Consider the following 14607-nt stretch of genomic DNA (forward strand, 5'->3'; position numbering starts at 1 on the left):
ATCTTCAGGACTACCGACAGAGGAGTTTGAACCCACCATCTCCCGAATGCAATCTCACAGCTGAGCGTCCCTAACCGCACGCCCAGCTCGCTCGTGATGAAAACTCGCTAACCGCAAAAGCCTAATACCGTCTACGTCGGAAAAGTACAAGAGTTGACCAAGAGAGGTCGGATAAAGTAGGTGAAAGTGAAGAGCCTGACAGAAGTAAGTGGAATCAATTGCCAGGACTCAGCTAAGCGCTCCGTGGTCTCCAATTCACTCTCCCCAGTTTAAAGTCCCTAGGTCCTTTTTACTCGCCTCTTACGACGGTCAGGGGATACCGTGGGTGTTATTGTACAACCCGCACCCTCAGGAAGTTAAGTTTTAAAGATGATGATGATGCTGATGCTTGTTGTTTAAGTGTTCAAAAGAGCCTAACATATACGTCATCGGCCCAGATTTAGAGGCCTTCATCCGTGTAAGTCCGGCAAGATCCTTAAAAGTCGGACAATTCCAGCCGTGTTGTCGTCAATCACTAAAAATATTCAGTCTGGATAAATTGATAATGGTCTCTGTTATTGTACAGCAACGAGAGTTTAATTTTTTCCCATTTGAACATCTTTGCACAGTCCATAATATTACGCCAATCTATAAATTATGTACGGTTTTTAATTTTACATTTAGATCCATATTTTCTAGTTCAATGGATTTAAGTGTAATCATCTTTATCCTTGATTCGTATTAGGGGTGTTGGATTGTATGCACTTTCACGTAATTGCCCTTTTGGTTATTTATCTGTTCTTGATATTTTTTCATAATTTTATAAATAGATAATTGGTTTGTGAAAATATTATTAGAATTTTATCTCAGAAAACTAGATGAACCTTGCTTAAATAGCGAAAATGCTATATCATAACGTTACCTCGAGTGTCTACGCTGGAATAATAGGAATTTACACGTATGTTGGAAGTCCAAAGTAACTTTGATTTATAAGTAATGTAGGTAGAAATCCCCTGTCCTTATAGGAGATTGGTTGGGAGTCTCTTGGAGAAGTCAGCGTAATTTTGATCTTTTAACACCTGTGTGACGTCTCCTTATATTTCTCGTCACGTCTCGCCGATTTGTTCAGGTCACACTTGATTGGTCCACGCTCCCACGACTGGCCGTAATTACGGGAGTGCTTAAGGGACGAGCCCGCAGATTTCAAGCTCGAACTTTCTAATGGCGAGAAAATAAAAAGAGGCGAAGCTAATTTTTCTTTTTTTCAAAGGCCTGTTTCTGACAGTTTCATGCCAGGGTATAAAAGTGCAGAACTTTGAAGCCCGTGTGTTTTGCGGGAGAGGCTAACTGCATCCGTAACCCAGTTCGCGAGTGTTGCGGGTCAGTCAAACCGCCCCTGGTGCAGAGTAATTTCACAAGTACTGGGAAAGTAGGACCTGAGTCTCATTTCCTCTGTGTATCTTTAATTTACTCTGTCACTAATGGTTGTACAAGAGAAATACAAGAGTATTATTCATTTATTTGTACAACCTTTTAATCCATTGTCTTAAACAGCTGATATTAAAATAATACAAGAGTATTAGTCATTTATTTGTACAACCTTTTAATCTATTGTCTTAAACAGCTGATATTAAAATTTGAAACATTCACCGAAGGATGGAGATAATAGTAATAATATTAGGCAACCATCCTGCCTGAACAAATTAAGTGGAAATAGAGTGGAACTAAATTAATATTATTCATTATTCATTCAATGAGCGAGTGGAGTGGTCACTCCTGTTAACGCTGTACGGCTTTGGATTAAGTCCTGCATTCGGGTGACGCGTGGGTTCGAACCCCATGGTTGGCTGTCGTGAGAATTTTTTTCCGTGATTTTCTATCTTCACTTTTAGGCAAGTGCCGGGATAGTTCCTATTCATGGGCTACAGTCGAATACTCCCCCCTCTTAACCCAATTTTATTCACAATCATTAACTCCATCTTCATTAGCTCTTTAACTGAGGTTGGCGTTAGGAAGGGCATCCGGACGTAAAACATCCCACGTCACCCCGACCCCGTGCAAAGAAATGGGTCTAAGTTTCAGACATATACTAAACATTATTTATTCAAGGAACATATTGCAATGTGAATTTAAAAATAGAAATTATACGTGGAAATGTACACAAAAATATCAGAAGGGAGCTTAAGATCCCTGAGTAACAGAACACTTCCTATTTTACATTTTCCTTTACATCAGACCTACAGAGGTACGTCTTATTGCGACGATAGAGTAGAAAAAGTCTAGAAGCGGGAAGGCCGCGATCGTGGCCTTCATTAAGGTACAAACTTAGGACTTTCTTGATGTGAAAATGGGAAACTATGGAAAAAAAACTCTCCAGGCCTGCCGACAGTGGAGTTCGAATCCACTATCTTCCGAATGCAAAGTGATACCTAAGACACCCAAACCACGTGGCCATTCGCTCGTTTTAATTTTTAATTTTGAAAACATTTCTTGGCTGAACGTAAAATTAAGCAATTTCTAATTGTTCCTAAACTTGAAGGGCTAAAGAACCCGGAAAGATTTCAAATTTTGAGTCTTGGATAGTTCTATCAGACTAAAAAGACACATTTCGAAAACCACTTGCAGCCTAAGCGCAGTTCCGGATAAACTGCCTAATTCTACATACATTATCATTATAGACTGTTATGCCTTTCAGCGTTCAGTCTGCAAGCCTCTGATAATTTACTAAACCTCGCCACAGTCCTCAATTTGCAACTAGTGTTGTGGCCTCATTTAGTTCTATACCTCTTAAATCGTCAGAAACCGAGTCTAACCATCGTCGTCTTGGTATCCCTCTACTTCTCTTACCCTCCATAACAGAGTCCATTATTCTCCTAGGTAACCTATCCTCCTCCATTCGCCTCACATGACCCCACCACCGAAGCCGGTTTATGCGTACAACTTCATCCATCGAGTTCATTCCTAAATTAGCCTTTATCTCCTCGTTCCGAGTACTCTCCTGCCATTGTTCCCACCTGTTTGTACCAGCAATCATTCTTGCTACTTTCATGTCTGATACTTCTAATTTATGAATAACGTATCCTGAGTCCACCCAGCTTTCGCTCCCGTAAAGCAAAGTTGGTCTGAAAACAGACCGATGTAAAGATAGTTTCGTCTGGGAGCTGACTTCCTTCTTACAGAATCCTGTTGATCGCAACTGCGAGCTCACTGCATTAGCTTTACTACACCTTGATTCAATCTCACTGACAATATTACCATCCTGGGAGAACACACAACCTAAATACTTGAAATTATCGACCTGTTCTAGCTTTGTATCACCAATCTGCAATTCAATTCTGTTGAATTTCTTACCTACTGACATCAATTTAATCTTCGAAAGGCTAATTTTTATACCATTCTCATTGCACCTATTTTCAAGTTCCAAGATATTAGACTGCAGGCTTTTGGCACAGTCTGCCATTAAGACCAAGTCGTCAGCATAGGCCAAACTGCTTACTACATTTCCACCTAAATGAATCCCTCCCTGCCATTTTATACCTTTCAGCAGATGATCCATGTAAACTACGAACAGCAAAGGTGAAAGATTACAGCCTTGTCTAACTTCTGTAAGTACTCTGAACCAAGAACTCATTCTACCATCAATTCTCACTGAAGCCCAATTGTCAACATAAATGCTTTTGATTGATTTTAATAATCTACCCTTAATTCCATAGTCCCTCGGTATGGCGAACATCTATTCCCTCGGTACCCTGTCATATGCTTTCTCTAGATCTACGAAACATAAACACAACTGCCTATTCCTCTCGTAGCATTTTTCAATTACCTGGCGCATACTGAATATCTGATCCTGACAGCCTCGCTGTGGTCTGAAACCACACTGGTTTTCATCCAACTTCCTCTCAACGACTGATCGCAACCTCCCTTCCAAGATGCCAGTGAATACTTTGCCTGGTATACTAATAAATGAGATACCTCGATAGTTGTTGCAATCCTTCCTGTTCCCTTGCTTATAGATAGGTGCAATTACTGCTTTTGTCCAATCTGAAGGTACCTTACCAACACTCCACGCTAGTTTTACTACTCTATGAAGCCATTTCATCCCTGCCTTCCCACTATACTTCACCATTTCAGGTCTAATTTCATCTATTCCTGCTGTTTTATGACAATGGAGTTTATTTACTATCCTTTCCACTTCCTCAAGCATAATTTCACCAACATCACTTTCCTCCTCCCCATGAGCTTGACTGTTTGCAACACCACCATGATGATTTCCTTTTGCATTGAGAAGATGTTCAAAATATTCCCTCCACCTCTCCTGTGATTCCCTGGGATCTATTATGAGTTCACCTGAATTACTCAAAATACTGTTCATTTTCTTTTTCCTTCCCTTCCTAAGATTCTTCATTACTGTCCAGAAAGGTTTCCCTGCTGCTTGACCTAGTCTTTCCAGGTTATTACCAAAATCTTCCCATGACTTCTTTTTGGATTCAACCACTATTTGTTTCGCTCTGTTTCTTTCATCTACGTACGAATCCTTGTCTGCCTCGGCCCTTGTTTGGAGCCATTTCTGATAAGCCTTCTTTTTACGTTTACAGGCTGCTCTCACTTCATCATTCCACCAAGATGTTCGCCTTTTCCCATCTTTACACACAGTTGCTCCTAGGCATTCCCTTGCTGTTTCTACTACAGCATCCCTGTATGCCACCCATTCACTTTCTATATCCTGAACCTGCTTACTGTCTACTGTTCGAAACTTCTCACTAATGATATCCATGTACTTCTGTCTAATTTCCTCATCCTGGAGATTTTCTACCCTTATTCGTTTGCTGACAGATTTCACTTTCTCTACCCTAGGCCTAGAGATACTTAGTTCACTACAGATCAGATAATGGTCTGTATCATTGAAAAATCCGCGAAAAACTCGTACATTCGTAACAGATTTCCTGAATTCGAATTCGGTTAAGATATAGTCTACTATGGATCTGGTACCCCTAGCCTCCCATGTGTAGCGGTGAATAGCCTTATGCTTGAAGAATGTATTCGTAACAGCTAAACCCATACTAGCACAGAAGTCCAGCAAACGCTTCCCATTCCCATTAGCTTCCATATCTTCCCCACATTTACCAATCACCCATTTCGTATCCTTCAGTTCTATTCCCAACTCTCGCATTGAAATCGCCCATTAGCACTATTCTATCGTTGCTGTTGACCATGACCACGATGTCACTCAATGCTTCATAAAACTTTTCAACTTCATCCTCATCTGCACCCTCACATGGTGAATACACGGACACAATTATTGTCCCAATTCCTCCCACTGACAAATCTACCCACATCATTCGCTCATTTACGTGTCTAACAGAAACTATGTTGCGTGCAATGGTATTCCTGATAAGGAGCCCTACCCCAGACTCTGCCCTTCCCTTTCTAACACCCGTCAAGTACACTTTATAATCTCCTATCTCTTCCTCATTATCTCCCCTTACCCGAATATCATTTACTCCTAGCACATCCAGATGCATCCTCTTTGCTGACTCTGCCAGTTCTACCTTCTTTCTTCCATAAGCCCCATTAATATTGATAGCTCCCCATCGAATTCCATTTCGTTCGCCAAGTTGTTTCCAAGGAGTCCCTCGCCTGTCAAATGGGAGTGGGACTCCATTACTCCCATAGGTCCGAGGTTTGCTTAAAGTGTTCTGAGCTCGTTAAATTCATGAAGCAGGATGCTGCACTACTTGCACATAGTCCAAGTGAGGATCTCTCCTCTAACGGGTTATGGACCACCGGTGAATTGTATAGTCCTAGCCGCCTGAGCACAAGGAGGGCCACGACTCAGAATATGTCCGAGATGCCCACTCCCATTTCATAGCAACTGGTATCCCAACTATCAGAACCACTTACTAGGCCACTCAGTCGTTGCCCATGGTTCACGAACTAGGACGTGACTACAGTAACCCACAAACATGAACCATGAGCCTAATTCTAAGGCAGTTAAAATACAACTTGTTTGGAACACTATTCACCAACTTGTTGCCCGTAATATAAGCTCCTTTGTGATAGATTTGTGTATTTTTGTATTTTGTGTATTTTTCCACCCCTTGAATAAATCATGCTTATTAAATGTCTGCCCCTTAGACCCATTTCTTTATATGGGGTCGGGGTGACGTGGGATATTTTACGGCTGGATGCCCTTCCTAACGCCAACCTGAGTTGAAGAGCTAATGAAGATGGAGTTACAGTAATGATTGTGAATGATTGTGAATTAAATTTGGTAAGGAGGGATGAGTGTTCGACTGTGCCCGGACAGCAAAGCCACTCTTGCAAAGTAGGTTATGTATATTGGTCACTAGCGGGTTTTGCCGAAACATCAGTGGTGGTGGTAGTGATTATTCTTTTAATAGGACGTACAGCTGGGCAGCCATCCTCTATTAACTCTACTCAGAGAAAACATATGGAACAAGTTCGAAACTTCGAAAAATGAAAGTGTCGACCAAAGGAAGACAAGGGCCATGAAGTGAGTGAAACTAAAAGACTCCCTAGGCCTCGAATGCTCTAATTCAGTCGGGCTCAGAAATGAACAATAGTTGACCAATGGAGGTCGGATAGGACAGATTAAAGTGACGAGCATGGCACAAGCAAGTGGATGTATTGGCAGAACTCAACTGAGGACCCCCGTGGTCGTCAACGCACGCTTCCTAGTTAAGAGCCTCTGAAGCCCCTTGTAGTCACCACTTACGACAGGCAGGGATACCGTGGACATTATTCTACCTCCCTCACCCACAGGGGGAAACAGGGAAAACATCGTCTATTACCAATCCGAGGGAAGAAAAGAAAGAGGTTCGGCACTTATGAAAGTATCGGCAAAAGAGAGCGAAGGGGCACGAAGGGCGTGAAATTGAAAGACTCCGTAGGCCTCCACATTCTAATACCTTCGGGATCGGAAGAGAGGAACAGTTGACCAAGTGAGGTCGGATAACAGAAATAAAAGGAGAGGAGCCTGACATAAGTCGAAGAAACGCCATGCTCAGGTAGGAAAACTGTGGTCGCTAACTCCCAATTGAGAGTCTGTGGTCCTTCTTTTAGTCAACTCTTACGTCAAGCTGAGAATGCTGTGGATTTATTGTGCCGGCCCCACCCAATTGCCGATTGTGTTACGCAGAGCGTGGTCTGGTGTATTAAGAGGAAGTTTGGCGAGGTAACCATCCTCTATTAAAATTAATTACGGAGTCCGGCTCCATGGCTAAATGGTTAGCGTGCTGGCCTTTGGTCACAGGGGTCCCGGGTTCGATTCCCGGCAGGGTCGGGAATTTTAACCGTAATTGGTTGATTTCTCTGACGCGGGGGCTGGGTGTATGTGTCGTCTTCATCATCATTTCATCCTCATCATGACACGCAGGTCGCTAAACGGGTGTCAAATCAAAACAGTACCTGCATCTGGCGAGCCTAACTTGTCCTCGGACACTCCCGGCACTAAAAGCCATACGCATACGCCATTTCATTTTCATTAATCAGAGGGAGGAGTGAAGTAGGCTACGTCTAATCCTTCGAAGAACATTTCCTCCTAGGTGGCCCAGTAAGCAGAAAAGTATAACATTGAAGAGTACTTAAAAAATATGAGCTAGAACATTCAAAGAAGTTGGAAGTGTTGACAGAGGTAGTGGTGGAGATGATTTTTTAAGAGTAATACAACTGGGTAACTATCCTCTAAAAAACTAATTACTGTAGAGGGAAGAAATCGAAGGGGTCCGACACTTCGAAAAATGAAGGTATAGACCAAAGAAAGGGGTGAACATTAAAGACTCATCGGCCCTCGAATGCTCTAAAATCGTCTGGGTCGGAAAGGAACAAGAGTTGACCAAGGGAGGTCAGATAGGGTAGATTAGAGTGAGGCACCTGACACAAGGAAGTGGAGGCAATGTCAGGACTCTAGTTAAGGGCTACGTGGTCGCCAATCCACGCTCCCAAGTTAAGAACTTCTGGGGCAACTTTTAGTCGCCTCTTATGACAGACAGGAAATACAATTTATGTTATTCTACCGCCAACCACGTGGGGAGGGGGGAGGGGGGGTGAGAGGAAAGAGGGTTTAAGAGAAATGGCTTCATACTTCTAAATAATATTCTTCTTCTTTGGTCACTATGGACCACGCAGTAACACGTACGGTATTTTGGAGCATCTTTTCCTCCCCTGGATTTGATCATCTGCCAACATAGCTTCATTCGTTGCCTTATCTGCTTCCTTCTTTCTTCTGAAAAAATCACATTTGAAGATTTGTTTTCTCCTCCTTCTCGGGAGCCTCTGAAGCCTGAAAGTAATTGTCGAAAGTAGTTCCTGTTTTGTATGTCTTCATGACTAATGTCCATTCTCTCCATATAAGCATGTATCTCCATAAACCACCTGGGAACAATTTTTCCCTTCGAAATATGTAACGAGTTTCCGAGTCAGCATTTCTTGATTCATACTTAGGAGATGTCCAAAAAAATTGTAGTCTTCTCTTCTTCATCATCGATTCTACAGTTCCCTCAGTCTCTGTCTATAACTCTTCGTAAGGTCTTAATCTTCGTTGTCCACCAACATATATAGGGTCCCAGAATCTTCCCGCTTGCCTCTTCAGTTGTTCCAGCTTGTTAAATCCAAGGTCTCAGCAGTGTATAGTCTTTCTGGTTTGTTCACGGTGTTATGGTGCCTTAGTTTTGTTCTCCGAGTTAGTGATTTCTCCTTGTACACATCTTTCGTCAACTGGTGCACTAATTCCATTCTGATCCTTGCCTTGATTTCCTGCTGTTCTAAGCCATTAGACTGGATCATCTCCCCAAAATATTTGAAAATCGTGACTTTTTCTACCTTCCCTCTTGTTGTGTTTATGATTTTTGGAGCTGATTTGATGTTTGTCATAATTATTTTCTCAAAAGTGATCTGCAAGCCCGTCTTCAAAGCGGTTTCACAAAGAATACTGATTCTCCTACTTGCTGATTCGACACTATTCGCAAAGACAGCCAGATCATCTGCAAAGGCAAGGCAATTGAATTTCACCCCTTTATTCATAAGTTAAGAGAAGAGTATGTGATTTGATAGAATCGGATGACGTTCTTTCAAGAACTGAACAAGCCATTCTATTTCACTGAGTTGTTTATTTTTCAGCTATAATATATTATTGTATGTTTCCTTTTACAGGTATCTTCTAAATTTTATTTTTTATAGATAACTTTCGACTGACTGGAAAACCTAATACTTACAAACTAACTGAGTTGAAACTGAAAAAAATTGACTTACACTTTAACAGAACTTCAAGGATGCTGCTATCGGTATAAGAAAGGCAACGAGCACGAAATGTGTGAAAATGAAATACTTTGTAAGTTCATCAAGCCTCCTACCTTATGGTCAAGTAGTATAGGTGGAATGTATGAACATTTGATTTTCTCCAAAAGAAAAGTGTGAATTTGAAATACGTCGTATCAATAATTAGTCAGTGAGAGTACAGTATCTCCTCCAAAGGCAGTCTGCTATCACTACAGAACCAAGCTAAAGCTGGACATTACACGTTACATCAGCTAAGACAGCTAATTATCTGGGGGTAATTTGGTTTCCTGGAGAGCGATCTGTTAAATGGATCCTACGTTCTAACCCCGCCCTCCAGCGCTCTGTCTGTAAATTGTAATGCCGTCTTTGAGGAACAAAGGAGATTAGACGCCAAGATTAATTATTAAAGTGAACTGTCACTAATATTGAAATAACATCCTTCAGATCGATGTTCTTCAATTGAAGGAAGGATTCATTTATCAAGCTTGGAACATATAACTTACTTTTAATTTTTTAGCTAAACATATGATTTATTATGAACTGTAAATGTTACGTAATTAAACTTTAATCAATAGCAAAGACGATAAGCCAGAGCATAAGGAAGAGTTTCGTAATGTGTACTGGTGCCTAAATCGTACCAACCTCGTAAGGTTACAGGATCAAAAGGTAATGCCACCTAGCATAAACAATGTGAAATACACCTCGTCAAATGCCATTTGATGAGCGATCAGTGTTATGACAGCATCTGTCGGAAATTGATGAAGGAAAGTTTAGTTTCCATTGCTTCAGTGTAAATTCATGTAACTTGGAGAGGGGGGGGGGGGGAGTGAAATTAAGGATTAAGCGTCCGCAGATATAGCAACGGGCTGGACCGCCTGCTGCACCGTAAGGAAGAGAGACTTGTAAATAGACTTGTCATTAGTAAGTGTAACGAAATTAAGAACAGTGCAGTATATATGTGAAAAAGATAATGTTACGTACCAGCCCTGTGGTAGACCATTTCGGTACTTCCAGGAAAGGGCTAGAGACTTAGACGACCGGAGATCTCCCAGCCGGCTTGTGGGGTGGGGCCGACATTTCCGTGTATTGTTCTTGTCGACCGGCTTATCTGTGAGTGTCTTGGAGATTCAACGGAAATGTTCTGCCTCTAGCCAACTCGCGAAAATTCTGGCTGAAATCACCGCCCGGCCCCGTGGTGTAGGGGTGGTGTGCCTGCCTCTTACCCGGAGGCCCTGGGTTCGATTCCCGGCCAGGTCAGGGATTGTTACCTGGACTTGAGTGCTGGTTCGATGTCCGCTCAGCCTACGTGATTAGTATTGAGGTGCTATTTGACGGTGAAATAGCGGCCCCGGCCTAGAGAGCCAAGAATAACGGCCAAGAGGATTCCTCGTGCTGAACACACGACACCTCGTAATCTGCACGCCTTCGGGCTGAGTAGCGATCGCTTGGTAGGCCAAGGCCCTTCAAGGGCTGTAGTGCCATGGGGGTTTGGGGGTATAAAAAGGGAGGCTAGCCGCGGACAGTCAGTCAGTCAGTCAGTGTTGGGCTCGGAGTCAGTGTTGGACTCCGTGGTGAAGTGCTTTAGGATTCGGTGGCAGGGATGAGGGCGACAGAGGTGTTGGCTGACTCTATTGTTACACCAAGGTCTGGGCTAGGAGCTATTGTTATAGTGTCGGAGAGACCTGTGAGTAGATGGGATGGAGACAAAGGAACGGAAGACGTGTACTAACCCAGAGTACTGTGTGCATGTGCATTTCTGTGAATTGAGGATCGCCGTGAGACAGAGAGGAAACCCGCTATTATGAATGCGAGGATTAATGGACCTGTGTTAATGTTCGCTGTTGTGAGTATCGTCCTGCTGCTGAATACTGTTGAGTAGTTTAGCTGTTCGCTGCATGTGACTGTGTGAATTACTGGACTGTCTGTGGAGTCGAATCAACGAAGAGTCGTCGTGTGTCCAGTGGCCCGTCACCCTGTGTTCAGATCCAGCGGTCTACACACAGCTGCTGTAAGAGGTGAATGGACTTGGGGGTTGGGGGGGGGGTGAAATTAAGGATTAAGCGTCCGCAGATATAGCAACGGGCTGGACCGCCTGTTGCACCGTAAGGAAGAGAGACTTGTAAATAGACTTGTCATTAGTAAGTGTGGCCATTCATGGTTAATTCGAATTGTATGGGTATATATATATGCGTGTGTGTGCATTTATTGAGTCATGCTGAAATAAACTGGAGTAACGAAACAGACAGAGTTTTATTCGTAACAAAATGAGCTTAAGAACAGTGCAGTACTTAAATGGTACCGTATGTGAAAAAAATAATGAAACTGCTCTAAGTTTAATAGGTCCTAATTCTCATATAGCTACTAATATGTGCAAACGTTGGTTTGGCACCGAAGACCTGGCGGGAAAAAAGCACGAATTTTCCTAAATCTTAACTATTTCTGTTTTCTAAATTGTACCAGTACCTGGGTTTGACGTTGCAGTGAGAAAGGAGCTATCAGGTAATTTCAATCACGGCCAAAGTCCGGAAGACGAAAAGCGGGAAGATTTTTGAAGTAAGCAGCCTGAAGTAAAGATATTATCTCGACTCAGAGGATGTTGTCTTAAGAGGAAGTAAAACTAATTAACCATCTTCTATATAACACTTATCAGTAAGGATAAATGAAATGGATCCCACACTTCGAAAATCGAAGGTATCGGCCAAGGAAAGACAAGGCCACGATGGGCGTGAAAATGAAAGATTCTCTAGAACTCGGCACCTAATACCGTCGGGGTCGGAAAAGAACAAGAGTTGACCAAGAGATGTTGGATAGGATAGATGAAAGTGAGGAGCCTTGCACAAGTAAGTGGAAGAAATGCCAGGACTCAGCTAAGGGCCCCGTAGTCGCTAATACACGCTCACAACTTGTGAGCCTCTGAAACCCCTTATAGTCGCCTCTGACGACAGCAGGAGATATCGTGGATGTTGTTCTACCACGCCGACACACTGGAGAACGACAAGCAGGGGATACCGTGGATATCATATACCGGGAGTAGTATGGTAGAGGTTTGTTGCCCACTTGTAATCTATATATTAAGAGAGTTTACTAAAAATAGCTTTGGCAAATCTGTCCGTCCGTTCTACTGGACCGATTTGATTCATTTTTGTTTTCTTCTCTTCCGGAATTACCTGCTAGAGAATCATGAGACACTGATAGGTCTCTAAGTTCAGTCAGCTTTGTGTAATCATAAATCAAATCATTAAATGATCACTCCAATAATTGCAGGTGAAGGCTTACCCTAACCCGCAATACATTCTGTACTTAGCAGGTTGCTAAGCGACTAACACTTTCATTAATATTCTGATATATGTTTTTTATCCTTAGTAATGTCATTGCAGAGAGCATACACTTCCTCTGATCACGCAAGAATACTGTTGCCTGCTAGACACTCCTTGACTCTGTAACCTATCCAAGCTTCCAGATATTTTCAACAGATGGCAGAGCGTTCCTAATAACTTAGATGCTGCTAAGAGAAAAAAAAGTCTACGTACAAACAGATCCCCTCATGGCATACTCGTTAGAAATTATCTGGGAACACCTATGGAAGGATAACCTAGCTAGACTAGAAAAAGTGAAGGCCATGTGCCTGCCGAAAGATGCTCCTTCAGTACTTACATATGAGCTTAAAAGACAACCGTTTTATATAGAAGAACTGCGACAAAATATCAAGTTTTACATTAAGAACTACAGGATTAGAAAAAGTTATTTTATAATCACACGGACAGATTTTTACCAAACAGACGGTATGAATTCTGACTACGAACTGCAGCATACCATAACGCGCTTCTTATGAAAATTTCATAAAACCATTGAAAAGGGCAGGCAAAACTATATGACTAGGACAGGCGTATCAAGACGAGTTATTTGACCTATTTATAAGTAGTGCTGCGGGTCTTCTAGTTCCTCTTAAAACCTTAATCACCACCACTTTCTACCTCGGGTAGACTGCGTGTTCCGCTCTTGTTCCATCACAGGCTTTTCCTGTGCATGTCGAGCCGATTATCTTTTAAGGGTTTTTAACTTTAGAGTCTGGCATTACTCCCACATATTTTGCCAGGCCCCGAACTTTCATAGCTACTTTGCTCTAACCGGGCGAGTTGACCGTGCGGTTAGGGGCGCGCAGCTGTGAGCTTGCATCCGGGAGATTATGGGTTCGAACCCCACTGTCGGCAGTTCTGAAGATGATTTTCCGTGGTTTCCCAGTTTCATACGAGGGCTGTATCTTAATTAAAGCCACGGCCGTTTTCTTCCCACTCCCACCTAACCAATTGTCGCCATGAGACCTATCTGTATCGGTGCGACGTAAAGCAAATAGTTTAAAATTTTGCTCCAGGTTTGTCCACTTCCCACCCACGCGAGGACAATTGTGCCTTTCTTTTTCACGCTTATCGGCCATTCCCACGATTGTGTTTGCATTTAATATTTTTAAGAGGAGCCGATAGACATTTTGTTTTCTCTCTCAGTAAAACAATCAATACGACGAACCCCATTTCACATTTCCTCAGTTATTCACCTAATTTTCTTGGCTATTTTATTGTAGATGAGGTTCCGATATTCCCTAACTTCGTTTCTTACTGACATACATTTTCGATATGTTGAATTTTGCAAAATGAAGTTAGACGTGTTTTGATGGATGCGCCAAGAGACTAAAACTTTGTATGGGGAAAAACACATCACTTTTATACCGACAAAAATATTGCTTTCGGTTATAATTTACGTTTGGTTGAGTTTTACAAATGATTCCCTACGTTCATTAAAGGCGAATAAATCATGCCTTAGGAAATTTATGTGCAAACTTGGAACCTCGCTATATATTTTCAATTTGATTTTTATGCACCGTGTCTTATTCATGTTCTTGGCTTTAAATCCCGCTAAATACTAATGGTCCCAGGATACCATGAGCTGCCGGAACTGTTATCCCATACCAGGTCTTTTTTTACATAAGATACTCATATCAGTCTCCTTCCTTTCATCCTTGTTCGTCTCTGTGCGGAAGAGACGGTCATATATCAACTGTATCCCCTGCATGTCGTACGACGCCACTAAAAGGGAAACCCAGGGTCTTCCAATGGGTCACCTTGCTCATCCTGGAGTAGCTTCCATTTGCTTGTGCTAGGCTTCTCGCTTCCATCTTTCCTATCTGACCTCCCTTGGTCAACTCTTGTTCTTATCCGACCCCAAAGGTATAAGATTTGCGAGGCCTACAGAGTCTTTATAACTTTTATGCCTTTCGTGACCTTTCTCTTTCCTTGAGCCATACGTTCATTTTCGAAGCGTCAGACCTACGGTTAA

The sequence above is a fragment of the Anabrus simplex genome, chromosome 6, assembly GCF_040414725.1.
Source record: "Anabrus simplex isolate iqAnaSimp1 chromosome 6, ASM4041472v1, whole genome shotgun sequence".
Classification (NCBI taxonomy): domain Eukaryota; kingdom Metazoa; phylum Arthropoda; class Insecta; order Orthoptera; family Tettigoniidae; genus Anabrus; species Anabrus simplex.